The sequence below is a fragment of the Petaurus breviceps genome, unplaced genomic scaffold (genome assembly GCF_028583685.1).
Source record: "Petaurus breviceps papuanus isolate PSGF00001 unplaced genomic scaffold, PetGlider_PUasm1.0 77, whole genome shotgun sequence".
Lineage (NCBI taxonomy): Eukaryota > Metazoa > Chordata > Mammalia > Diprotodontia > Petauridae > Petaurus > Petaurus breviceps.
Genome location: NW_027186492.1, coordinates 11,994,371 through 12,020,041, shown reverse-complemented (window position 1 = coordinate 12,020,041; position 25,671 = coordinate 11,994,371). Strand labels below are relative to the sequence as shown.

The 25,671-nt window shown below is 37.9% G+C and overlaps 1 protein-coding gene across 4 annotated transcripts in view; it reads left to right on the top strand.

Moving 5' to 3' along the window:
* The window catches only part of ARHGAP5 (Rho GTPase activating protein 5), a 110,603-nt gene that overhangs the window by 47,083 nt on the left and 37,849 nt on the right, over positions 1-25,671 (top strand). The gene's annotated exons all lie outside the window — the stretch shown is intronic.

The following is a 25,671-nucleotide window of genomic DNA, read 5'->3' as shown; positions in this document are numbered from 1 at the left end:
ACTGTGGTGGATAGAAAATTATGAACTCTCACTTAGTAAGTGGGAAGTTTTGCCAGGGTGCTTTTTGCTGATTTGTGGTTTGTATTTTTTAAATAGGAACTCGATAATTACTAGCAAATCACTTTGTCAGATGTTTTTCATATTAGGGAATGAATATTTTTGAAAAGCAAATTTCTACACAATCATACTTTTTATGAGTTTCATTAATTTTTCAATTCAATAAACATTAAGTGCCTACTATGTACAGGGCCCTATCCTAAGTGCTAGGGATATAAAAAAAGGCAAAGGACAGTCCCTGCCCTTAATTAAGGAGTTTACAATCTAATATGTGGGGAGGGGGGGAGAAGAACAGTGTACAAAGCAAGTTTATATACAAGATAAGTACGAAATAACCCAGGGAAGATGGAATTGAGGAGTTAGGGAAAGGAGGTGAGATTTTAATTGGGACTTAAAGGAAGCCAGTGGGGTCAATAGTAGGAGTGGAGGAAGGAGAGCATTTCACACATGGGAAATAGCCAGAGAAAATGCAAGGAGCTGAGAGAAGCCAGGAGGGGTCACCAGTGTCATTAAATTGAAGAGGATGTGTTGAGGGAATAAGATACAGGATCACTGTAAAGGTAGGAGGTGGTTAGGTTATGACGGGCTTTGCATGCCAAACAGAACATTTTGTATTTGCTCTTGAAGGCAGTAGGAAGCCACTGATGTTTATTGAGTAGGGGCATGACATGATCAGACTTGCATTTTAGGCAAGACATTTTTAGTGACTGAATAGAGGGTGGATTTGGAATAAGGAGAGTCTTGAGACAGACAGACTCACCAGCAGGTGAGGTGTGGGGTGATGAAGCCCTGCACTAGAGTGGCAGCAGTATAAAAAGAGAGAAAGGGGGTAAATAATCCTAAAACCTAAGTAAAAATAAATATACTAAATATCAGAGTAAAATTAAATTTCAAATCACATATTTAAAGGTGCACACACGACATTAGGAATTGTTTCTTTTGTATTTGTATACTAGCACATAAGTGTTTAATGATGCTTGTGGATTAGTTGAACCTTTGTTTAGTTAACATACAGATATTTTCATTTTGTTAAATTCCTGGAAAAATTTCTTGATATCCAGGGCAGCTAGATGGAGCAGTGAAGACAGCACTGGCCCTGGAGTCAGGAGGACCTGAGTTCAAATGTGGTCTTAGACACTTGACACTTACTAGCCAGCCATGTGACCTTTGGCAAGTCACTTAGCCCCAGTTGCCCTGCCTTACATTCTTGATATCTATTTACTCTTTGTTGCATTATAGTAACTCATCTTATTTTTGAAGGCTGCAATAGTGTTGTATCATATGCTTTTTCTTCTGCATAACTTTTTTTCTTTGAGAGCCTCTACTCAGGTTTTATTCCATAGTTTTTTATTGCTTTGAGCGAGTTTATGTTTCATGGAGTTTGTTTTTTTTAATCTGTCCATATTTGCTAACTTGTCCTTATCTTCTGAAATCACAGACTAAATGTTGGGTTTAAATAAAGGCTAGACTGGTTCTAGTTATCAAAGGAAAACTATGCCTTTTTTACTACTTTAAAAATTGTTGTTATGGACCACATACTGGCTCTGTGTCTCTCAAGTAGTAACTCTCAGCACCCAGGCAACTTTCTGAGATTCTTAATTTGCAAAACTGTTGATCTACATTGGCAATTTATTCACAAGAATGAAATCACAGGTCTGGTTTTCAAAAATATCTCTCAGAAAATAGCCATACTTACACGTACTGTGCTTACATTTAAACGGACTATACCTCAAAATTGTGCTTTCCTCCGTATAATTGAAGATGTGATTCTAGTAAAATGGTAGGTATTTACTTTCTTGCATTGAGGCATGTTATACTTCCTTTAAAAAAACCCCTACACTTATGACAGAGATTAACTTTATGTTTTATTTAGTCTTATAGATAAAGAGTTCTTAAATGTAACTCCTAGGAATGTAAAGCTATTCTCTTTATTTCTTGTCAGATTAAGAATAATCTAACTACCATAACAACTCATTTATCCTGACTAAATTGCTGCATATAAATTAATTTACCGCATGGCAGAAGCATGTCTTTTAAAGTATCAAAACTTATTTTTAGCTGTTTTTAATGAAAGGGAAATCCTAAAAGTACACTGAACATAATGTAGCTCTTTAACTCAGACACTTGTCATTTTTCTATAATTGTTATATTTATGAATAAAGGAGTGTGTGTATGAGAGGGGAAAGTAGAAAGAAGTCCTAGCCCTGCCTTTGGGCCTGATTAGCATTGTGAGCTCAGTAGAATCCCTTAAGCATTGCAGGACCCAGTTTTCTAATATATTAAATGAAAGAGTTGGACATGGCCTTTATGGTTCTGTGCTGCAGGATGACATAACTTGCTATGCTTGAAGTCAGGAAATTTCCTTTTAAATTTTACCTCTGACATTTAACTAGCTATGTGAACACCAACAAATGACTTGAACCTTGGTTTTCTCATCTGTACAATGGAAATTAATGATACTTAGAATATTTACTTCATAGCTTTGTTGTGAGTAAAGTACTTTGAAAATGTTAAAATGCTATATCAAGATAAAGTTGGTTTCTAACCAGCATTCTATGACTTAACATGTTCTTGCCATCTTTTTTTTCTTGCCTGACCTCTCAGTTATTTATGGACTAAGAAAAAGACTCAGTCTCAGCAATCAGAAAGCCATACCACATAAGTCTGGGTTCTTTGTATCTCTTTTTCCTTTTTTCATATGTCCTCCCCTAACCCCCAGTTTCTTTGGCTTGTCTGAGTATGAGATGTTCCAACAGGTTGGTGTTACTCTTTCTGAAGGTGTTTGTTAACTAAACTGGTCTTTCATAAGCCTTCATGCATTTCCAGATTCCAGGAATTTCTTCCTGACATCAGATTTATACCACTCTAAGCCCTGTAATGCATTTGCTCTCACATTTATCTCATTAATTTTCTTACTCAGTTATGATTGGAAATATAATTGGCAACCAGGTACCAAAGTGTTGGTTAAATGTTTAAAAAGTTTACAAATTGTTTTAAAACTATTTAAATCTTCTATAGTTTTCGTGTAAATGTCATCAGGTTTTTTTGTTTTGTGTAGAATTATCTGTGAAACTTAGTCTCATTCCTTGTTTTGGCTGGCTTGGCCAAATAGTGGTAATACTGCAATAAAATGTTGCCTGCAAGGAAATTCCTGTGAGGCCACAGAGGATACACTGGGCATGTTTCTACCGGCTTGGTAGGAAAGGCAGGTTTTTCCTCATGTGCAATGGTCCCAGCTACCCTGCCCCTATCATAGCAGCATAAGAATATCTTTTAGGAATGAATTAATTGTGAGCTAGAACTACTTGGCTGTTACTACTCTGTAAGTCTTAACCATGTTCATTCTTATTCTAGTCATGTTTTGTGGTTTTAAGATAGTGAGTGAGAATTAGAGTTGAGATTCTGAGCAAAGATATAAAATGGAAGAAAAACACTGGACACAGTTAGACCTAGATAGAAGATAGCATGTCAGAATCATCAGGCGTCTTTCAACTCCAGGGTTTTAAAAGTCACACTTGGAACTTTTAGAGAGAGGAGAAAATTAAGCAGCAGTAGCAAAACTTATGCTAGGCTAGCAAAAAAGAAGAAAAAGCTGAAGGGATTTTTTTTTTTATGTTGGGAAGAAGGAGGAAATAGTGAGAGTTAGAAAAATTGGAGAACTATGAATTTCTTCTCTATTTTGCCACATGGTTGTAAGATTATGCTTTAGAAGTTCATTTATTGTGGAGTTCCTGGGGGGGGGGATGACTGATTGATGTTTAGAGAAATTTGTTGTAACCTGTCTTCATCCGTGTGTCTGCCTCCTTCAAGCAGATCATAGCCCATTTGATACCATAGTAGCTTATGCTTTCATAGGCTGCTGTGGTTAAACAAAATCCATTTCCTTATGATTTTTTTTTCAGATGACAAAGTAGTCTGACTGTTAGTTATAGGCATCCATTGAAACCTATGTATATAATGGACTGTGCTCATGAGAACTCATTGTGGATAAGCTGCAAACAGATGAAATAGACTATTTCTTTGGCAAAGGATACATATGGCAATAAGGGATAATATCTCCTTGCTCAGTTGCTAGTGGGTCCTATAACCCCAAGTTTCTGGGGATGTTCACAGCAGTATCACTATTAGTTAGTAGAACAGTAACATCAATAAAATGCCCAGGCACAGCTCAGGGCCTACTACTACCTTGGCTTGTGCTACCTGATGAATATGGGTGCCATTTTATTATAGAATAAAAAGCATTACTGAATGCATGCACATTGTCATTAATAAAACTTAGGAATAGCTAGGTTGGGGGGAGGGGGCCAGTTTCACAGCATAAGTAAACTTCAAAGATTGACCAGTTGTCAAAACCAGGGCAATCAGATAATATATCTTTGTAAGCAATCTTAAGTGTATAAATTAGGATCACAATTATTTTTCCAAGACTAAAAACAGTATCTATCACATAGTTGAATAGATAGGCCTCTGCTAATGAGGACTGTCAGAGCTGATCTTTAAATGACAGACTACACCAGAACTTTAAAGCATTTCCAGCTTTGTATAGGATCCCCTACTTGAATTTATGCTTCAGTGAGTTAGCTTTTTAAGACTTTTTGAGTCATCTTCCTGCCACAATGAAGCTCTAGCGTAGAACTTTTTTTCTATGCCCCCCCCCCACTTTTGGGGGAGGTATAATTCACATTTCTGTAGGCTGGCTTGTTTAAGGTGAAGTTTGTATGCACATTGACTACCTGGAATTGCAACTATTATATATCACCATACTAATGAAGGGTTCTTCTCAGCAAACTCATTTCCTTGTCCTAGTTGATGTGTGCAGTACAAAACATTGTTGCTATTCATTAACAGGTTTTCTCCAACAGAAAGCTCTTGTGTTAACAAATGCCTTTTATAGTCTTTCTGTCCTTCTCTGTAATAAAAACACCTGCTTTTTTTTTTTTACTATGTGTGTGTGTGTGTGTAAATTTGTTTATTTACTTTCAAATTTTCTCCCACACCCTTTCCTTCCCCCTGCCCCTCCTATGATGGCATGCAATCCGATATAGGTTCTACAAATACCTTCACCTTAAATATTAGTCATATTGTAAAGAAGGATTATAACCAATGGAATGAACTACAAGAAAGAAGGAACAAAAGAAAAAAGAGAGCAAGTAGTTTGCTTCAGTCTGCATTCAGACTCCTTAAATCATCCTTTGAAGTTGTCTCATAACCTTGCATTGCTGAGAAGAACCCAGTCTATCAAAGTTAGTCATCACAGATACAATGTGTCTTTAATTGTGGACAATATTCTTCTGGTTCTGCTCCTATCACTCAGCATCAGTTTATATAAATCTCTCCAGGTTATTATGAAGTCTATCTGCTCTACTTTTCTTATAGCACAACAGTATTCCATTACATTCATATACCACAACTTGTTTAACTATTCCGCAATTGATGGGCATTCCCTTGATTTCCAGTTCTTTGCTACCACAAAAAGAGCTGCTATAAATATTTTTGTATGTACGGGTCCTTTTCCAATTTGTATGATCTCTTCAGGATACAGCACGAGAAGTGGTATTGCTGGGTAAAAGGTAAAATTTTTATAGCCCTTTGGGCGTAGTTCCAAATTGCTCTCAGAGTGATCGGATCAGTTCATAACTTAAGAACACCTGATTTTTTAATGGCTATAATGTTCTTTCTGACAGTAGCCATTTCCTTTAAGCCCACCTAATTTTTCATCTTCCCCAGAATACCAGCTCTCCCCCTCCAAACACTACAACTTGGCCACTGAAACAAAGCATAGAAAAATGAGAGTTTGCAGTAAAGGTTTATATGGTACTTCATTTTCTCCTCTTGTGCACATTTTCTAATTTTGATGCAGAGGCTGGATATTTTACATTTCACTATCTGTTGGTTGAAAGTTGTTTGTTTTTTTTAAGCAGTACATCTCATTTGATTTGTTTTTAGTGTATTTCTCTTTTTTTTAGTGTATCTCATTTAACCAAATTATACTTTGATATTTTGGTATCTCTGAACTTTTTTGTCTCATGAACCTCTTTAGTACTGGAGACCCCTTCTCAAATAATGTTTTTAAAAATAACCTAAGGGTTGACGAGGTGGCACAGTGAATAGAGCACTGGCCCTGGAGTCAGGAGGACCTAAGTTCAAATCCGGCCTCAGACACTTAACACTTACTAGCTGTGTGACCTTGGGCAAGTCGCTTAACCCCAGTTGCCCTGCCTTTCCCCCTCCAAAAAGCAAAAACAAACATACAGGGAACCAATTATATTGAAATCATTATATATAAAGCACTTTGCAAACCTTAAAGCACTATATAAATTCTGTCATTACTTTACATTAGTTTAATATCTTTTTATACTGCTATTCATACACATACATCATCATTAGAGTATACTACTGTATGATGTGACGTAGGAAAAAACAATGTGAATCTTCTACAAGAATGACTATGTGACATGCAGTTTTAGCATTTGTTTTTCTGAATGGCCTGTTTAGTTTGGGATTATAATTACAAAGTTTGTAATATTGCTTCTGAAATTAAGAAATCCTAAGTAAACAAATTTCTAGAAAAGTGCTAAATCTAATTATTCACAAGACCTAGAGTCAAATTCCAACTCACATTCACTTTCTCTGTGACTTTAGGCAGGTTACTTAGTCCTTAGTCTTTCGTTTTATCATTTTCAAAATGAGGACTATAAAGATCTAAAGTTTTTGAGTGTCTTTCACCTTTACATATATGTTCTATCATTAACTCTGCCCACATTCATTACTGCCACCTTTCACCACTTAACCATTTCCCTTCTTCAAGCACTTATCAGTCAGGTATTTTAATGTCTTGAAGAAATATATAGCACATTCTCTTTGTCCTCAATGACCATGCAAAATGATTAGAAAAATGACAAGTAGAGTAATGCAAAAAATTCAATTTCATTTATTCAAGATAATTTGAATGTGTTTCTCTTTTGGCCTGAACAGTCTAGATTCCAGGGTACTGAATGGTTTTTGTATGTGCTTACTGAACTATTGTTGGTTGAGAGATCCTGGTGAATGGGAAAGGTAACAGTTTGAAGCGTCTAATTAAGCCTAAATTTCCTTCCTTGTGGCTTCTACTATTGTTGATTCTGCCCTCTAACCCTAATAGGACATATTTCATCCCACTTAGAATAACCCATAGAACACTTGAAGGTATCTTCTACCATTCCTTCAAATCTCTGTTCCAGGCAAAACATCCCTGGTTTAACTGATTCTCATATGATGTTATATCAGTGCTCTTTATCATCATGGTTGTCTTCTCTGGATGCCTTCCTCTGATAGCTTATCAATATCCTTTCTAAAAATACAGAATTCAGAACTGAACATAATACTCTAGATATTACCTGTCCAGCAGAAAAAGGAGGAAGAAGAGTTGTCCTTAAAGCACTTATTTAGTGCTTTATGATTTGTAAACCATTTTATATGTTATCTTATTTGATTCTCACATAACAACTATCATTATGATTGTTAGTTTTATAAGTGACTTGATTAAAGCTGTAGAACACATGCTTTTCAGATTTTCATATACCACAAAATCTTGAAGCCTCGGTTTGTTTATAGAGTTACAGAATTTGAATTTAAATATTTTACTAGGCCAGAACAGTGAGCTCAAGCTGATGGGATAAAATCTAAAAGTGAGAAAACCCTAGTTAAAAAAAGAAAAAATCAGTTGTATAGGTGAATGTCTTGCTAGAAAATAGTTCCTTGAAGAAACACCTAGAGGTATTAGTAGACTACAAGTTTATTGTGAATCCCCAGTGTGGTATGGTAACCAGAAAGTTAATGCAATATTAGATTGTATTGATAAAAGAATAGTGGCTAGAATAAGGTACATGTATTGTAAAGTAAAGATGATATCAGAACATAAGATAGCTTTTTTAAAAAATTAAGTCGTCTTTGTTTTTGGAAAACATCTTCTGTGAGCAATACTAGTGATAGCCATTTGTCATTTAGAAAAGGTCAGTAAATGTGGGGGTATACTTTTTTGTAAAGAAAAATTCATAATCTCTAAATTAAGTGACTTTGCCAAGAGATAATGACCAAACCTTTGTGTGGGATAAAATGTTAATATACATGATCGTTTCGAGTTTGTCTTGTGGGTGTTGTTAGGTGTTTTTTTTTTGTTAGTTTTTTTGCACTTTGTAGAACTTGTAAAATAAAGTTTTCCATGGCTTGAATCTAGAAATTTACAAATGTGTTTGCATTATATTTCATGTCTTCTTTTATATTTTTTCAAATACACATCTTTATCTTCAAATGACTTACTTCATTTGAGTTTATAGATGTTGAAAATCAAACACCTTAATCCTTCTTTTGTTACCTTGGAAGTTTCCTTCAATAACCAATCAAAAGGCATTATATTAAGTTCTTATGGTATATTTGAAGACCAGGAAGAAAATCAGTTTAGCAACACCATAGAATGGAGGAAGGAGTGTGATATAGAAGACTGGAAAGGTGTAGGGGAGGGCCAGGTTGGGGTAGGACTTCAAATGCCTGGTGAAGGATTTTTTATCTGATATCAGATAAAATAGGAAGACATTGGAGTATGAGTAGAGGAGTGACATAACTACACTGTAAGAAAATCACTTTGTCAACTCTGTGGAGGATGCATTGGGGTGGGGAGAGTTTTATTGCAGAGAAACTAATCAGGTGGCTATTGTAGTAGTGTGAATACAGAGAAGAGAACAAATGAAACAGATGCAATAGTGGTAGAATGACAAAATTTGCCAACTGATTATCCATTTATTATAATCCAGTGTGGAAGTGAGTGATACACATTGAGGATAACTTTTTATTTTTTTTTATTTTTTATTTTTTTAAAAGCAATTGGGGTTAAGTAACTTGCTCAAAGTTACACAGCCAGTTATTTCTGGGTGTGGTACTAAGTATCTGAGCCCAGATTTGATTTCCAGGTCATCCTGACACTAGAGCCGGTGCTCTTACTCTCTGAGCCACCTGGCTCAGAGTTACCTGAGTTTGTGCAAGAAGGTTTCATGGAGAACATAGGAATGGAAGTGAGTTTTAAAAGATGCGTAGAATTTAAATGAATGAAAACTTGGATAATATTCTTGGGAGGTCGAGGGAGGGCTTTGGGGGACTGTCAGTTTGGATTTCTCTCTTACTTGGGTATAGGATGATGTTAAATTCAGTAAATTTGATTTTGGCATCCTTAAATTTTAAGTATTACTACATTTTAAAATACTTAAAAATTCAAAACTACAATATAAATATTTTTCTTCAACATTATAATGACCGTGATTGGCCTCAAAGAAGAGAATGCACCTACTTCCTTTATTTGTAGGGGTAAGGGATTATAGAAGACTAAATGTTATCTCCTACTTGATTATATTACCTTCCTCTTTTTTTTTTTTTTGGTTTTTGTAAGGCAATTGGGGTTAAGTGACTTGCCCAAGGTCACACGGCTAGTTTTTGTGTTTAGTGTCTGAGGCTGGATTTGAACTCAGGTCCTCCTGACTCCAGGGCCGGTGCCCTATTCACTGCGCCGCCTAGCCGTCCCTATTAGCTTCCTCTTAATGGGAGTGGGGGGTTGTAGAGAAGATACTTGGGAAAGTGAAGGTAATATAAAATTTGGATGGTACTGGTTGATTTGTACTCTGTCTTGTTCACACAACATCTGTAGTGGTTTATGTGCCACATTTTGGCAAAAAGATTGAAAAACTGGAATGTGGGGGCAGAAATAAGATGGCAGCGTAGAGGCAGGAAAATTCTGTGTGCTCTTCCCATAACCACCTCAAATATCTATAAAATATGACTCTAAATAAACTTTAGAGCTAGAGAACCCACAAAGTGACAGACAGAAACATCTCCCACTGAAAGCAGGTGAGCAGGAAGGGTCCATTGCAGCATGCTGGGAGCTGAGCCCAGCCCTGTGTGAGCCTGTGGCCCTGATGAGCAGTGGCTGGAGTGGACTTCAGGAGAGTGGATCACCAGGAGCTGTGGCGGTTTCCAGAATTATCAACCCATAAATGCCAAAGGCAAAAGTAAAAGGTCAGTGTGGACTTTGTGGGAACAGGGGGACTGAGAGCACTGTCTGGCCTCTGCCCCTGGGGTGAAAAGGCAAGAAGCTGCGGAGGCGCTGAGGTGAGTAGCCACCGACACATGGCTGCTTCAGAGCTCCTGGCTGGGGGACCAAGCCACCATTCTGAGTGGAATTGGCTCTTTGCTTTAACCTGCTTGGATCACTGTCTTGGGTGGAGGTTCTGGGGTGTGTGACCAGGTGCCTGAGCTTGTGGAGGCTTCAGACAGGGCACCCAGCTAATAGCTCCAGCAGCTGGGAAAACCCCAGCAATTTGGGACAAAGCTCTCCTCTCTGGAAGCAGAGTTCTACTGTAGCAAAAAGCTCAAAAGTCAAGTAATTGAGTGGCAACATGAGCAAGCAAAGGAAGCAAAGCAAGCACAGCAGTCAAACCTTAGATTCCTTTTTGGGGTACAAAAAGGATCAAAGCATGGAACAGGAGGAAGACAATGCAATCAGAACTCCTGCACCAAAAGCTTCCAAGAAAAATATGAACTAGTTACAGGTCATAGAGGAGCCCAAGAAGGATTTTGAAAACCAAGTAAGAGAAGTGGAGGAAAAAATGGGAAGAGAAATGAGAATGATGCAAGAAAATCATGAAAAGAGAGTCAACAACCTGACTGAAGAAAAATAATACCTTAAAAAAAGACTAACTCAGGGGCAGATAGGTGATGCAGTGAATAGAGCACTGGCCCTGGATTCAGGAGGACCTGAGTTCAAATCTAGCCTCAGACGCTTAACACACACACACAAACTAGCCATGTGACCTTGGGCAAGTCACTTAAGACCTATTGCCCTACCTTCCCCCATCCAAAAAAAAAAAAAATAGACTAACTCAAATGGCAAAAGAGGCCCAAAAAGCCAATGAGAAGAATGCCTTAAAAAGCTGAATTTGTCAGATGGAAAAAGAATTTCAAAAGCTCACTGAAGAGACTAATTCCTTCAGAATTAGATTGGAGTGAATGGAAACTAATGATTTCATGAGAAATCAAGATACTATTAAATAGATCCAAACAAATGAAAAAATAGAAAGCAATGTGAAATATCTCATGGGAAAAACCACTGACCTGGAAAAATAGATCCAGGAGAGATAATTTAAAAATTATTGGACTACCTGAAAGCCATGATAAAAAAAAAAAAGAACCTAAAAATCATCCTTCAAGAAATTCTCCAGGAAAATTGCCCTGATATTTTAGAACCAGAGGGCAAAATAGAAATTGAAAGAATTCCAATCAGCTCTTGAAAAAGATCCCCCCCCAAAAAAAACCCTAGGAATATTATAGCCAGGTTCCAGAGTTCTCAGATCAAGGCGAAAATATTACAAGCATCCAAGAAGAAAATTTGAACATTGTGGAAACACAATTAGGATAACACAAGATCTAGAAGGGCTTGGAATATGATATTCCAGAGGTCAAAGGAGCTAATATTAAAACCAAGAAACACCTACCCAGCAAAACCGAGTATCATGTTTCAGGGGAAAATATGGTCATTCAATGGAATAGAGGACTTTCAAGCATTCTTAATGAAAAAACCAGAGTTGAATAGAAAATTTGACATTCAGATATAAGAAGCAAAAGAAGGATGAGAAGGTACACAGGGAAAAGAAATCATAAGGAACTTATCAAAGGTGAACTATTTACATTCCTACATGGAAAAATGATAATTGTTTAACTTAAGAAACTTTTCTTAGAATGAGGATAGTTGAAGGGAATATAAATGTATATATATGTATACATACATGCATATGTCTATATAGGAGGGTATATGTGCATATGAATACATATGTGAGTGTATATATGTATGCAGGCATATATAGACAGGGCACAGGATCAATTGAATAGGAAGGGATGATATTTTAAAAATTAAGAGGTGAGAGAGGAATATAATGAGAGGCGATAGGGAGAGACAGAATAGAGTAAATTATCTCATATAAAAGAGGCAAGAGAAAACTGTTACAATGGAAGGGAAGAACAGGAAGGCAAAAGGGAATGGATTAGCCTTTCACTGAATTTGGCTTACGGAGGGAATAACAAAAACACTCAATTGGGTATCTTACCCTACAGGAAAGTAGTTGGGAAGGGGATAAGAAGGGGGTGATAGAAGAAAAGGCAGATTTGGGGAGAGGGTAGTTAGAAGCACACACTTTTGAAAAGGGACAGTGTCAAAGTAGAAAAATAGAACAAGTGGGGGGGGCATGATAGGATGGAAGGGAAATATAGTCAGTCTTTCACAATATATCTACTATGGAGATGTTTTGTGTAACTACAAAGGTACAACCTATATTGAACTGCTTATCTTCCCAGTAAGGGTGGGTCACGAGGGAAGAAGGTAAAAAATCTGGAATTCAAAGTTTTAAAATCAGATGTTTAAAAACAAATCAATATTATTATTATGTTTTTACGTTCACTGGGAAATTAGATATATAGGCTCTGGGGTATGGAGATCCATCTTGCCCTACTGGAAAGTTGGAGGGGAAGTGGGGGATGATATAGGAGAGAGCAGATTGTGGGAGATGTTATTCAGTGGGATCGCTGTTCTGGGGTGGTGGTTAGCGGAAAAACATGGAGAAAATTTGTAACTCAAAATCTTGTGGAAATGAATGTTGTAAGCCAAAAATAAACATAAAATTTGAAAGAAGAAAAACTGGAATGTGTCCTTTGAAGCTCATGAGGGAGGTGACATGCTGAGGGACTGTGCAAAGGCATGGAGAAGAGAGACTGAATGCCCTATATTAAGAATAGAAAAGTAAGGTCAATTTGACTGGAACAAAGAATGTATAGGGCAAAGGCTGCCATTTGGAAAGACAGGTTAGAGCTATTTTATGAAGAGTTTTAAATGTCAAACTGAGGAGTTTGTATGTTATCCAAGAGGCCATAGAGAGCCATGAAGTTTTTCGAACATGGAAGTCACATTGCCAGACCTTTGCTTTAGGAAAATAATTTTTTTTTTTGTTTTAATTTTTCAAATGCTTTATTAACTTCCGATTTACATCATTAATTTCCGCCAGATTTTGAGTTATAAATTTTCTCCCCGTTTTTCCCCTACCCACCACCCCAGAGTAGCAGTCCCACAGGATATCCCCTTCTCCAATCTGCTCACTCCCATATCTTCTCCCATACCCCCTTAGACTTTTCCAGTAGGGCATAGTAGATCTCTATGCCCTAGTGCCTGTATATCTTCTTTCCTAATTAATTACATGTAAGATAGTATTAATAATAGTATATATGTATATATAATTTTAAACATTTGATGTTAAAACTTTGAATTGCAGTTTCCTTCCCTTCCTCCCTTGTCACCCACCCTTACTGGGAAGAAAAGCAGTTCAGTATGGATTGTACATGTGTAGCTAATGCAAAACATTAACATAGATATATTGTAAAAGACTGACTATATTTCTCTCCCTCCTATCCCACTACCCACTTGTTCTATTCTCTACTTTGATTCCATCCCTTTTCAAAAGTGAGTGCATCCAACTTCCCTCCCTTCCATCATCCCCTCTCTCATCCCCTTGCCCCCTACACTCCTGTAGGGTGAAATACCTTATTTAGTGTGTATTTCATTCCCTCCCTGAGCCAAATTCAGTGAGAATAAGGTTGATCCATTCCCTTTTGCCTTCCTATTCTTCCCCTCCATTGTAACCCTTTTCCCTTGCCTCTTCTTTATGAGATAGTTTACCCCATTCTCTCTCTCTCCATCTCCTCTCATTATATTCCTCTCTCACCTCTTAATTTCCCCTTTTAAGTATCATCCCTTCCTATTAAATTCATCCTGTGCCCTCAATCTATGTATACCTGTAAGCATATATACACACATTCGCACATGTATTCATACGCCCGTATACTCTCTGATACACACACACACACACACACACACATATGTGTATATATTTAGATTCCCTTCAACTATTTTCATACTCAGAAAAGTTTCATCAGTTAAAATGATCGTTTTTCCATGTAGGAGTGTTAATAGTTCAACTTTGATCAGTGGCTTATGATTTCTTTTCCCTGTCTACCTTCTCAAGCTTCACTTGGTTCTTTTATCTGGATGTCAAATTTTCTATTCAACTCGGGTTTTTTCATTTAAGAATGCTTGAAAGTCCTCTATTCCACTGAATGACCATGTTTTCCCCTGAAAAATGATACTCAGTTTTGCTGGGTAGGTGACTCTTGGTTTTAATCCCAACTTCTCTGCCCTCCAGAATATCCTATTCCAGGTCCTTCAATCCCTTGGTGTAGAAGCTGCCAGATCCTGTGTTATCCTGATTGTGTTCCCACAATATTCAAATTGTTTCTTCCTGGCTGCTTGTAATATTCTCTCCTTGATCTAGGAATTCCAGAACCTGGCTATAATATTCCTAGGAGTTTTCTTTTTGGGATCTTTTTCAGGAGGTGATCAGTGGATTCTTTCAACCTCTGTTTTGCCGTCTGGTTCTAAAATATCAGGGCAATTTTCCTTGAATATTTCTTGGAGGATTGCTGGGCTCTCCTTCCCAGCTCCGGGCTTGTCTTACCTTATTCCCGGTCTTCAGACGTCTCCGGCTTCTTGTCTACAAGAAGAACTTACCCCCACAGAACACCCAAGGACATGGAGGTTGCCAAGCGAGGCTGCTCTTTATTCAGTTACATCTTAACAGTGTGGCCATCAGAACAAAGCAGAACGGAACCGTGGGACAGAGAGAGGGAGAGAGAGGAGGAGGGGGAGAGAGAGGGAGCCTCCCCTTGCTTTTTCCCTAGTATCCTTATCATTCTTCTTTCTGTCACATGCCATGTGGGAGCAAACCGTGCACTCTCCCGAGTGCAGGGCAAAGGAGTATGTGTTAAGAGGAGTCCGTGTTGATAAGGCACGTTCAATGCCACGTTGGCCTTTCCCAACCTGGAAAAGTTGGCTCCCACGGCCCTGCACTCAATGCCGTGTCAGCCCTTTTGGCTCGGCAGAGTCAGCCTCCACATCTCCAAGCTCCTGCCCTCAGAGGTCACGTGCACCCCCTCCGACATCTTGTGACTGCCGCAGTGTCTCTCACACTCGCGGCTCTATCAGAGGATGATTTCTAGGTTCTTACTTTGATCATGGCTTTCAGGTAATACAATAATTTTTAAATTATTTCTCCTGGATCTATTTTCCAGGTCAGTGGTTTTTCCCATAAGATATTTCACATTGCCTTCTATTCTTTCATTTGTTTGGATCTGTTTAACATCATCTTGATTTCTCTTAAAGTCACTAGCTTTCCTTTGCTCCAATCTAAATCTGAGAGAACAAGTCTCCTCATTGAACTTTTGAGATTCTTTTTCCATCTGGCAAATTTGGCTTTTCAAGGCATTCCTCTCCTCATTGCCTTTTTGAGCCTCTTTTGCTAATTGAGTCAATCTGTTTTTTTAAGGTATGATTTTCCTCAGTCAGGCTATTGACTCTCATTTCGTAATTTTCTTGCATCATTTTCATTTCTCTTCCCAATTTTTCCTCCACTTCTCTTATCTGCTTCTTAAGGTCCTCTATGGCCTGTAACCAGCTCATATTTTCCTTTGAAGCTTTTGGTGCAGGAGTTCTGACTTCACTGTCTTCCTCCTGTCCCATGCTTTGCTCCTTTTTGTCCCTAAAATAGGAGTCTAATGTTGGAGTCTTCTGTTTGTTTTGCTTTCTTTCCCTGGTCATGTCGCCCCCCCCCCCCCCCCCCCCCCCCCCCCCCCCCCTTTTTCCCCCCTGGGGGCCCCCCCCACCAGACAGGGGGGCTTTAGTCCCAAATACGGTTTTTTTTTTTTTTTTCAGCTCCCAGAGGTATTAGTTGTGTGCCCTCTCTGAGGCCTCCACACACTCTGGCAGGCTGGACACACACCCTAGGACCTCCACCCTCAACTGCAATCCAGTTCCAAGCAGGTTAAAGCAAGAGCGATTACCCCTCAGACTGGTCGCTTGGTCCCCCTACACTCTACAGGCCAGCAGCTAAAGCTGCCACGTGGTGCTGGCTGTATGGGGTGTCTCATCGACTTCTCGCCCTGGAGGCAAAAGCTGACACACTTCCCACTACTGGTCCCAAAGTACAGACTGCACTGGCCTCTCACTTTGTCCTTTGCATCTATGTATTTATAAATCTGGAAACGGCCACAGCTGCTGATGATCTGGAGTCCCTCCAGCAGGCGGCTGGTCAGGCCCACCCTGGAGCTAAAACCTCAGCTAGCGAGTGGCTGGGCTGGGCTTGGCTCTCAGAGCACTGTGCTGGCCACTTGCTGCTGGCCTGCCGGGCTGTCCTCAGTGGGAGGTTAGCTTCTCTGTGTCATTTTGTGGGTTCTGCAGATCCAAAGTTTGTTTAGAGTCCCCTTTTCACATGGATTGGGGAAGGTGGAAGCCAGAGCCCAGTGGAGGTCCTGCTTCTATTCCACCCTCTGGACTCCGCCCCCCAGGAATATCATTTTGGCAGCATTAAGAGGATGGATTGAACTACTGTAAGCAAAATGTGATAAAAGTCTGAATTTGACCACTGGCCATATGATTAGATATAAGGGGATGGATGTGAGAGATGGTGTGAAGGTAGAAGTGGCCAAAATTGGCAATCTATACATATGGGGGTTAAGGAAAAGAGAAACATTTAGGATAACTCTACTGAATTTGAATAGTTTGAAAGATCAATGTCTTCAGCAGAATTAAGGAATTGAGGAAAGTGACATGGGTTTGACAGGGAAAAAATAAGTTCCATTTTCAACATGTTTGCAATTCCAAGGGGACATCTTGATTGATATATTTTGTAGAATGTTGGCATACTGGGTGTACAGGAGAGAAGTGAGGGTTAATTTTGTAGATTTGGGAATCTTCAGCATAGAAATGAGAAAGGAAGAGGGAAGGGAAAGAGGGATGGTGCAGGCACAGTAGAACTCATGGTGACTTGTCTGCTGTATAAGTGCTGGGCCTGGTGTCCACAAGTCCTGAGTTCAAATGCTATCTCAGATGCCACTTACTAACAGTGTGACCTTGGGCTAGTCACTTAACCTTTCTGTTTCCTCAATTTTAAAATGCAGATAAATAGTAGAACCTATTTCACAGTTATGGGGATCAGTTTTTCCCTCCCTTTTAGAGGTCTTTATGACTTGTATTGGTTGAAGAAATACTGAGTGATGTAGTTGGGAATCATTAAAGTTTTGAAAAAAAATAAAAAATTTGAGAAAAAGCTGGATTTTTTTTTAATTATACGGATCCATTTCACTTATTCCTCCCATCTTTTCTGGCAATAAGAGTAGCTCTTAGGATATTGGGGGGGAGAGGAAGGTATATTTATTGTGTGCATTCAATTTGTAGGACATAGCTTTCGAATTAAAGTGAAACTTATACTTTAGCTACTAGCATTGACTGCTATTTGCTTAAGCAAGGTAGTGCCACTCTTGCTACATAATTTTTGTTCCCAAACTTATTGGGAAAGTTTTTAGATTTAATTTTAATTTAAGAATGATTTACTAAGCAATTTTACTAGGTCTGCTGTAGGCACAAAGTCTAGCCTAAGATTTCATATTCTATCTAATATATTACTATTTAAAAATAGTAAAATTAGGAAATTTTATTAGATTCAATTAAAACAATTCTATGAACTAAAGCTAATTACTGAAAATCGTTTTGCCTTGATTTAAGGTAGAAGGAAAAATTGTAATTTTGTTAAGAATTTTCAAGATGTTCTATTCCATATTCTGCCCCAGATTTTGAGTACGCTAGGTTTGTGAGTTTACAAATTTTCACTTGGGGAAAACTAGCAGTTTCGTCACTTCCTTTTCAGTAGACTTGTTTAATTTATTTGATCCTGAACTTTTGCACTTAAAGAGTTATTTTTCATGTGTTTAGTATTCATATTTAGGAACAGACTGTCACTCTATTATCTTTTTTTTTTCTTGGAGAGCAATTGGTTTAATGGCTAGTAAGTGTTAAGTGTCTGAGGCCGAATTTGAACTCAGGTCCTCCTAACTCTAGGGCCAGTGTTCTATTAACTGTGCCACCTAGCTACCCCCTATCACTCTATTATCAACCTAGTGATTATTCTTCAGAAATTAAGTTGGACTAGTCTTTGGATGACAGATAAATGGCCTGCCACTGGACCAGTACTTAAAAACTTTTTCAACGTGTGAGGAGTACTTGGAACATCTTTATCCTACTGACGTCATTACATTTTGAAAGCCCACCATCTTTTGCCTCTGTGTCATAAAGGAAGCATTGTAGACTGGATGTAAAAGTTATACAGTGTAACTTTAAGTACCTTGAAAGTCTTCTGAAGTTTTCTTTAGAATTTCCAGAGAAATTGTCCTCTTGCTCTTAATTAAACCCTTTTCTTTAGAATCAGCATTCAAGATAAAAATTTTCAACCTATTTTTAAATTTAAATTTATCTTTTCCACATCTATTTAATACTCATAAATGTTGCAAAAATTATATAGTCAACTAGCTTTTATTTTAAGGCCCATTATATGCTAAGCACTGGATGTGTCATAATGTTGATCTTTTATAAATTACTAGTGTATAGTTTTAACTGCATTGTGGTCTGATAGGTCACACTGATTATCCTTGAAACCCTCAGAACCATTTAAGTTTCTAAGAGGAAACGGATTCTGAATTCCAAACAACTGAGTGTTGGATCACAACTTCTTCATGAGTTGAGCACTGTTTGTATTTTCATTCTCAGCACAAATGAAGGAAGCATTGACTTAAACAGCATTATTAAGGACATCAATTCAGGGATGTGCTGGGTCCACCTCTGCTCTGTTGTTAAATTTTTTGTGTGAACAATTATTCACACTTGGGAAATCTGCTACAAATAAGAGTTTGATTTATTTTGTTGATTGTCTAGACTTGAGAGTGATAGAGAAAATGTTAATAATGCGGATTAAACTTACAGTGTCTTGTGTACATTTTTTCCCCTGGAATGTTGGTAATTAAACATTTATCAACACCCAGCTGGACTAGATTGTTTGGTTGCCATTTCAGAATGATGTTATTATGACATTTGGGGCAATGTTCTTCCAGGTATACCTACATAAATATGGCACCCTCCTCATTTAATTCCCTGCTTCCATTCTCTCTTTGGATAGGACCATGTATTTTTGGTAAAGCTTAACTTTTAAGTAAGTCATATTTCCTCGGTCTCTTTTGCTTACTATTAGAATAGGGAACTTATTCCCTGCTGAATGCTAAATGTTTAAATGAAAAATATTTTTTTTAGCAGGAAAATGTTTTTATCTACTTGTTCCTTCCGTTCAGATGAGGGACAATGGGAAATAGAGTTGGAAAGAGTGAGGGAGAGTTGGAGTGAATAAACAGACTAGGATTTGAATCTAGGTCATTTGCTTAGAAAACCTGGTTCTGGGTCTTGCCTTGAGGCAAAAGTTCCCTAGGCTGTTGAATAAAAGATGAAGAGGCAAAACCTCACTTTAATTCTTCAGTTCCAAAAAGAGTTTCATCTTGTCTAACTATCTCCCACCCAGACACTAGGGCCTACCTGGCACAGGTATCTTGCTGTCTACCCTTCCACCATCCATACATCCTCCCTCTGATGTATTTTTTTTTAGGAGGTTGTAATAAAACCAACTTTATCATTGCTTCTAAAAAAGGCATACAGTTTGGTGTCCTGTTGGTCTGTAGGCTGCCTAGACCCAAACTCTCTAACTGGGTCATTACCCCTTGCTTCTTCATATTTAATCATATTAAACCTTTCCTTCCAGAACTGTTCAGTTCTGCTTTCTCCTGCTGCCCTATGGAATATTTACTCGCTCTTTAGCCGAGTATACTCTTTGCTTGCATACCCTTCAAGCCCTTTTCTGCTTCTTTGTAATTCCAGAAACCTGGCCCTCCCTTAAAGCTATTATGTTTCTGACTTTCCAGTACTGGATATACCTTTTCTTACCTCCCCCTAAAACAGTACATGGACTGGGAGCTAGAAGTAGATATTGTTTGTTGCTGCTTCCAGGCCCTTTCCCTATCCTTTCTTTTGACTGCCTTTCCTTTGTGGTTCACTGCAACCAAATGAATAATCATATCCAGACCTTTGTGGCTGTTATTTATATGCCACCAGATCATTATGCCTTCTTGTCTTGGAGTTCAGTGCCTAAAGAATCAGTAAACATTTATATTAAATGTCTATGTGTCCCATACAGCAAATCGGAGAAATAAATAAAGGCAAAAGAAAATCCCTATCCCTCAAAAAACTCATAATCTAATGAGGAAGACAATGAGCAAGGATATATGAATAATAAACCATGTACAGAATAAATAGGAAATAATTAAAGAGGGAAAGTGCTAGAGTTGAGGTGTTACAAAAGGCTTCCTGTAGAAGCCCCTGTAAATCTAGCTCACATTCTTCCCCTTAATCCCTGTCCTCATTTGGGCAATATTGGGGTCTACTCAAATTCTCTTCTTAGTTGATGAATCTTCTCTATTCTAGTCTTTCCAAACTCCCATCATATATTCTCATACATAAATTCTCAGTAATACCTGAAATCATCAGTTATTCTGTATTTTTCATGACATTTTATGTTTTAAAATATTCATGAATGGCCTAATAAACAGTGAGGCATTTTTTTGTGATAGATTTATACCAAAAGTTTTAGAGGTTTTTTTTTTAAAAAGTGTCTATGTGTGTGTTTATAAATGTGTGGTTTGTTATGTTGCATACCAATACATTGTGATGATTTAAAACTTATCTTGCAATAAACTGACTCACTTTCCTTCATCTTTCTTAAAATATTTTCTGATCCTCTACTCATTTATGAACATCTAAAACTTATTTAATAAAATAAATATTAAGTTTAGTAAAATTTACAAAGAATAGTAGCCTATAGTGAATATTTTAACACTGGAAAATGCCAACACACTTTACATTTGTATTGGATAGTATTGGATAGCTGTAATCCACATAACGTTAAGATCACCTGACAAGGTTAAAATCACTACAAAGAACCATGTGTTGAAATTGCCAACATAAAGACTTGTTTTGCTTACAAAATTTTATTTTTTGGAGTACCACTTATAGAATTGTATAAAGTATACTATGTATATATTTTATTTGCAAGAATGACAGCATTAGCAGCAAACAGGGCCAAATGCACATAACACAGAAAATTGTGTTATGTGATACATGTATATATACACATACACGCATACCATTTATTACCAAGACTGACTCATTAGACTGTGACTGCATGTTCCTGTCCCAATTTCCAAAAATGTTGACTGTAACCTGCTATTCCCAAGTGTCAGTGTTTCTTGCACTTGCTTTCTAATTGGCATTAGTGAATTTGAATCAGTAACATCTCCATTATTGATTGTTAACCTTTAATTTTCATAGGAGAATCACTATACTTTCCCCTGATTTCTTGATTGATTTTTGGAGGGAGCTCATTGGCGGGGGGGGAGGTGTCAGAAAAAGTAAATTTCCCAAGAAATGTTTGGAAGAAATTGCCTCATGGAAAGACAACTCAATTCTTTGAGGTATGTACCTTCACTCTTGCTTAGGCATTCATAGGAATGGTAATACCCTTGATTTCATCATCACCCATGATATTCTATCTTCCCAAACCATAATTTCTGACCATAACTCCTGTTCTTTGAGGGCTTCTTGTGCCTGAGTCCTACTTTTTTCCTCATTGCAACCTTCCATTACTTTACCATTTCTTGTTTTTTCAAGACAATACTCCTCCAACCTTAATTTCCTCCCTTCTAAACTTCACCCATTTAGTTCAGTTGTATACTGTGTTTGCATCCCTTGCCACAATGTTTTGTTTCTTCCGTTTCAAATTCCAGTCTTTGGTTACCTTTGTCATCTCTCTTATCATGTGCTCAGTGCCATTTGGAGGAAGTTGTTCAATTATGTTGAGTTCTCTGCTGTTATTTAATATCACCTGGATCTGTACTGGTACATTCTGGTCCTTAAAGACTCTGCTAATCAATTTTCTTCTTGCAAAGTGGTTTTTAAAGTGTGGTTCAGGGTTTATCCTGAGATTGTGTGAGGTCATACTATTTCTTATATGATGGATATTGATATTCATAATCCATATAAATAAAAGCTTTTTGAGGCATTCTGAAGAATGTTTAAGAGTATAAAAGGAGACCTAAGACAAAAAATTTGAGAACCATTACTCTAACACACTCTATAAAGCAACTGTTTCAAATCTTCTCTTCCCAAGATATATATACTAACTACCGTGTTTCCCCGATAATAAGACCTATCCCGAAAATAAGCCCTCCCCTTACTGTGTAAGATTCCTCTAAAATAAGCCCTCCCCTGAAAATAAGCCCTATTGAGATTGCTACTGTAGTGAAGGTGATCCCCTGCGCTACACGCTACATTACGGTACCCTCTGTATGCACCGCCCCCCCCCTCATGAAACGCATGCCACGCTCCGAGCTGCAGCAGTGAGCGTGTCATCCTGTTCTTCCCCAGTGATTTGCTTGTTGGCGCCATTGAGAGCAGTGTCGCGGAGGAGAGCTGAGGCAGGACTACATAAGCTCTCCCCTGAAAATAAGCCCTCTGGTGTTTTTCTTTCCAAAAAAAATAATAAGACAGTGTCTTATTATCGGGGAAACACGGTACCACAATTCCCCTCTTTCAGCAGAGGACGTCATCTAATACTTCACTTCAAGAAAATATTAAGGCTGTCTACCATGAGCTCCCTTTCCTCACTTCATGCTTTCCTGAGCATCATGCTCCATCTTTCCCTCTCTTACTCCAGTCTTGGAGGATGAGATGGCTTTTGTCAGTGCCAATCCTTCTATCTAACTTTTGTCTTAGATACTTCATTCCCTTAGAAGATTGTCCTTTCCATCATCCATTTTCTCTAATTTTAATCATCTTATCCCCTAGCTCTTACCTTTTGCTTTCAAACATGTTCAATTTCCTTCTACTATACTTAATTTTTTTTTGTCATATGACTTGCAAACTATTGTTCTTTATCTGTTTCTTCCTAGAAAAGACTTTCTAGTCACATAATTTTTTACCATTTCTTCTTACCTTCTTGCACTCTGGCTTTGTTCCTACCATTTGGCTGGGACTGCTTTTTTATTCCTTATTCTAGTAGCCTTTTCTGAGTTTTTATCTTTGACAATTCTTGTACTGATACTTTTGAACATCCTTCATGCACCATACCTCCCAGGGTTTTCATTATGTTTTTCTTTCAAGGTTCTCTTGATTGTCAAACCAGTTCTTCTAAAATCTCCTTCGTAAAACAATCCATTTCCCATCACCTGTGAATAATATCCTAGGGATCTGCCCTCTACCCTCTTCACTTAGCCCTCTCTCTCTCCTCCTTTCTTCTCATACTAGTAAAAATAATTAAAATAGGGGCGGCTAGGTGGTGCAGTGAGTAAAGTGCTGGCCTGGAGTCTGGACCTGAGTTTCGTTCTAGCCTCAGACACTTAACACCCACACACACACACACACACACACACACACACACACACACACACACAAAACAATTAGCCACGTAACCTTGGGCAAGTTACTTAACCCCAATTGCCCTTCAAAAGGCAAAAAAACAAAACAAAACAAAAACAAAAATAATTAAAATAAACTAAGCCTGTGGGCTGATGACATTGTGGAGAAAAAGTAACTTTCAGGCCTTTTTTTTATTAGGTGTCCCTTATATGTCATGTACTGTGTGGAAATAGAGACAAAAATGAAACTCTTTGTGCATAAAGAATTTTCATTCTATTAAATGAGATAGCATGTACCTTTAAGTATATGCAGAATAATTATAAAGCAACTAAATTGTTAGGGAGGCAGGTCACTCACAGTTGTGATTAGGAAAAGGCTTCCTGTAGAATGTGGTTCTTTACTTCACCTTTTAAAGATATGAAGAATTCTTCGAAGTGAAAGTGAGGAGAAATTACTTTGTAGTCTTGGGATTTGGTTAATGAAAAAAACATATGCAGTGTCCAACCATGATGCCAGAGGACTTAGGATAGAAGAGAAGGGAATAAGCATTTATTTATATAGCACCTACTATGTGCCAGACACCGTGTTAAGCATTTTTTAGAAACATTATTTCACTTGCAACAACCCTGAGAGGTAAGGGCTGTTTTTATCCCTGTTTTACAGTTGAGGAAACTGAGGTACATAGGGGTTAAGCAGCTTGCCCAGGGCCACACAGCTAGGGTCTTAGACCATATTCAAATTCAGATCTTTATGACTGCAGCCCAGGACTGTCCATTTCACCACCAGATGCTAATGAATCCTATTAATCACCTCCTGACAGAATTGATGAACACACATGCAGAGATGTATATTTTTGGACATAGCTACTATTTGGATTCATTTTAATTGATGACTTCTTTGTTCAAAGAAATTTTTCCCCCTTTTCAGTTAACTAAGAGGTGGATTGGGAGGGAAAGGAGAGAGTTAACAGTAATGATGCCCTCCCCAAAAGAGGGTCATTGTCTAAAAAATACACAGGAGAGAATAGGAGTTCAGAATGAAGCAAGACAGTTTTAAAAATAATGTGTGGAATTTTTTGGACACTTTTTTTTTTTTTGAGGGGGGAAGGCAGGGCAGTTGGGGTTAAGTGACTTGCCCAAGGTCACATGGCTAGTTTTTTGTGTTACATGTCTGAAGTCGGATTTGAACTCAGGTCTTCCTGACTGCAGGGCTGGTGCTCTTTTCACTGTGCCATCTAGCTGCCGCTGGACGCTTTTTTTAACAGAGATATGCAGTGTTGTTAAATGGAGATCCATGATCTCATGTAGAATCATCATATCCTGTATCTCTCTTTGATATATAAGTTTAAAGTTTTTTTAAAAATACTTCAGATGTAAATATTAATGAATTATATTGTACACAGGACAACTAGGTGGTACAGTGGATGGAGCACTGGGCCTGGAGTCAGGAAAACTCATCTTCCTGAGTTCAAATCAGGCCTCAGACACTTACTGTTTTTGTGACCCCAACACAAGTCACAACCCTCTTTGCCTCAGTTTCTTCATCTGTAAAGTGAGTGGGAAAAGTAAATAGCAAACCATCCTAGTAGCTTTTCCAAGAAAACCCCAAATGAACTCAAGAAGAGTCAGGCACAATTGAAACAACTAAACAACTACAACAAAATTACTGTATAGTCACTAAATTTGGGTGTTCATATATATATATATGTATATATATATATGTATGTATGTATGTATGTATTACCTTTGAGGAAAGATTATGGCATAAGCATATGTTTTTTTCTAGTGCCTATAAAGAATTTACTGTGAGCTTAGTTGATGACATCATCAGACAAAATTTTATAAGCACTTTCAAGTTCAGTTGTTTCAGGAGTGCCAGACTCTTTATGACCCTATTTAGGGTTTTCTTGACAAAGCTTCTGAAGTGGTTTGCCATTTCCTTCTCCAGCTCATTTTACAAATGAGGAAACTGAGGCAAATGGAGGGGGGAAGGCAGGGCAATTGGGGTTAAGTGATTTATACCCAGAGCCACACAACTAGTGTCTGGGACTGATTTGATCTCTGTTCTTCTTGACTTCAGGCTTGGCACTCTCTCCACTGCATAAAACGGTTTTGTATCATATTGTAATTACTTTAAACACTTTATGTCCAAAA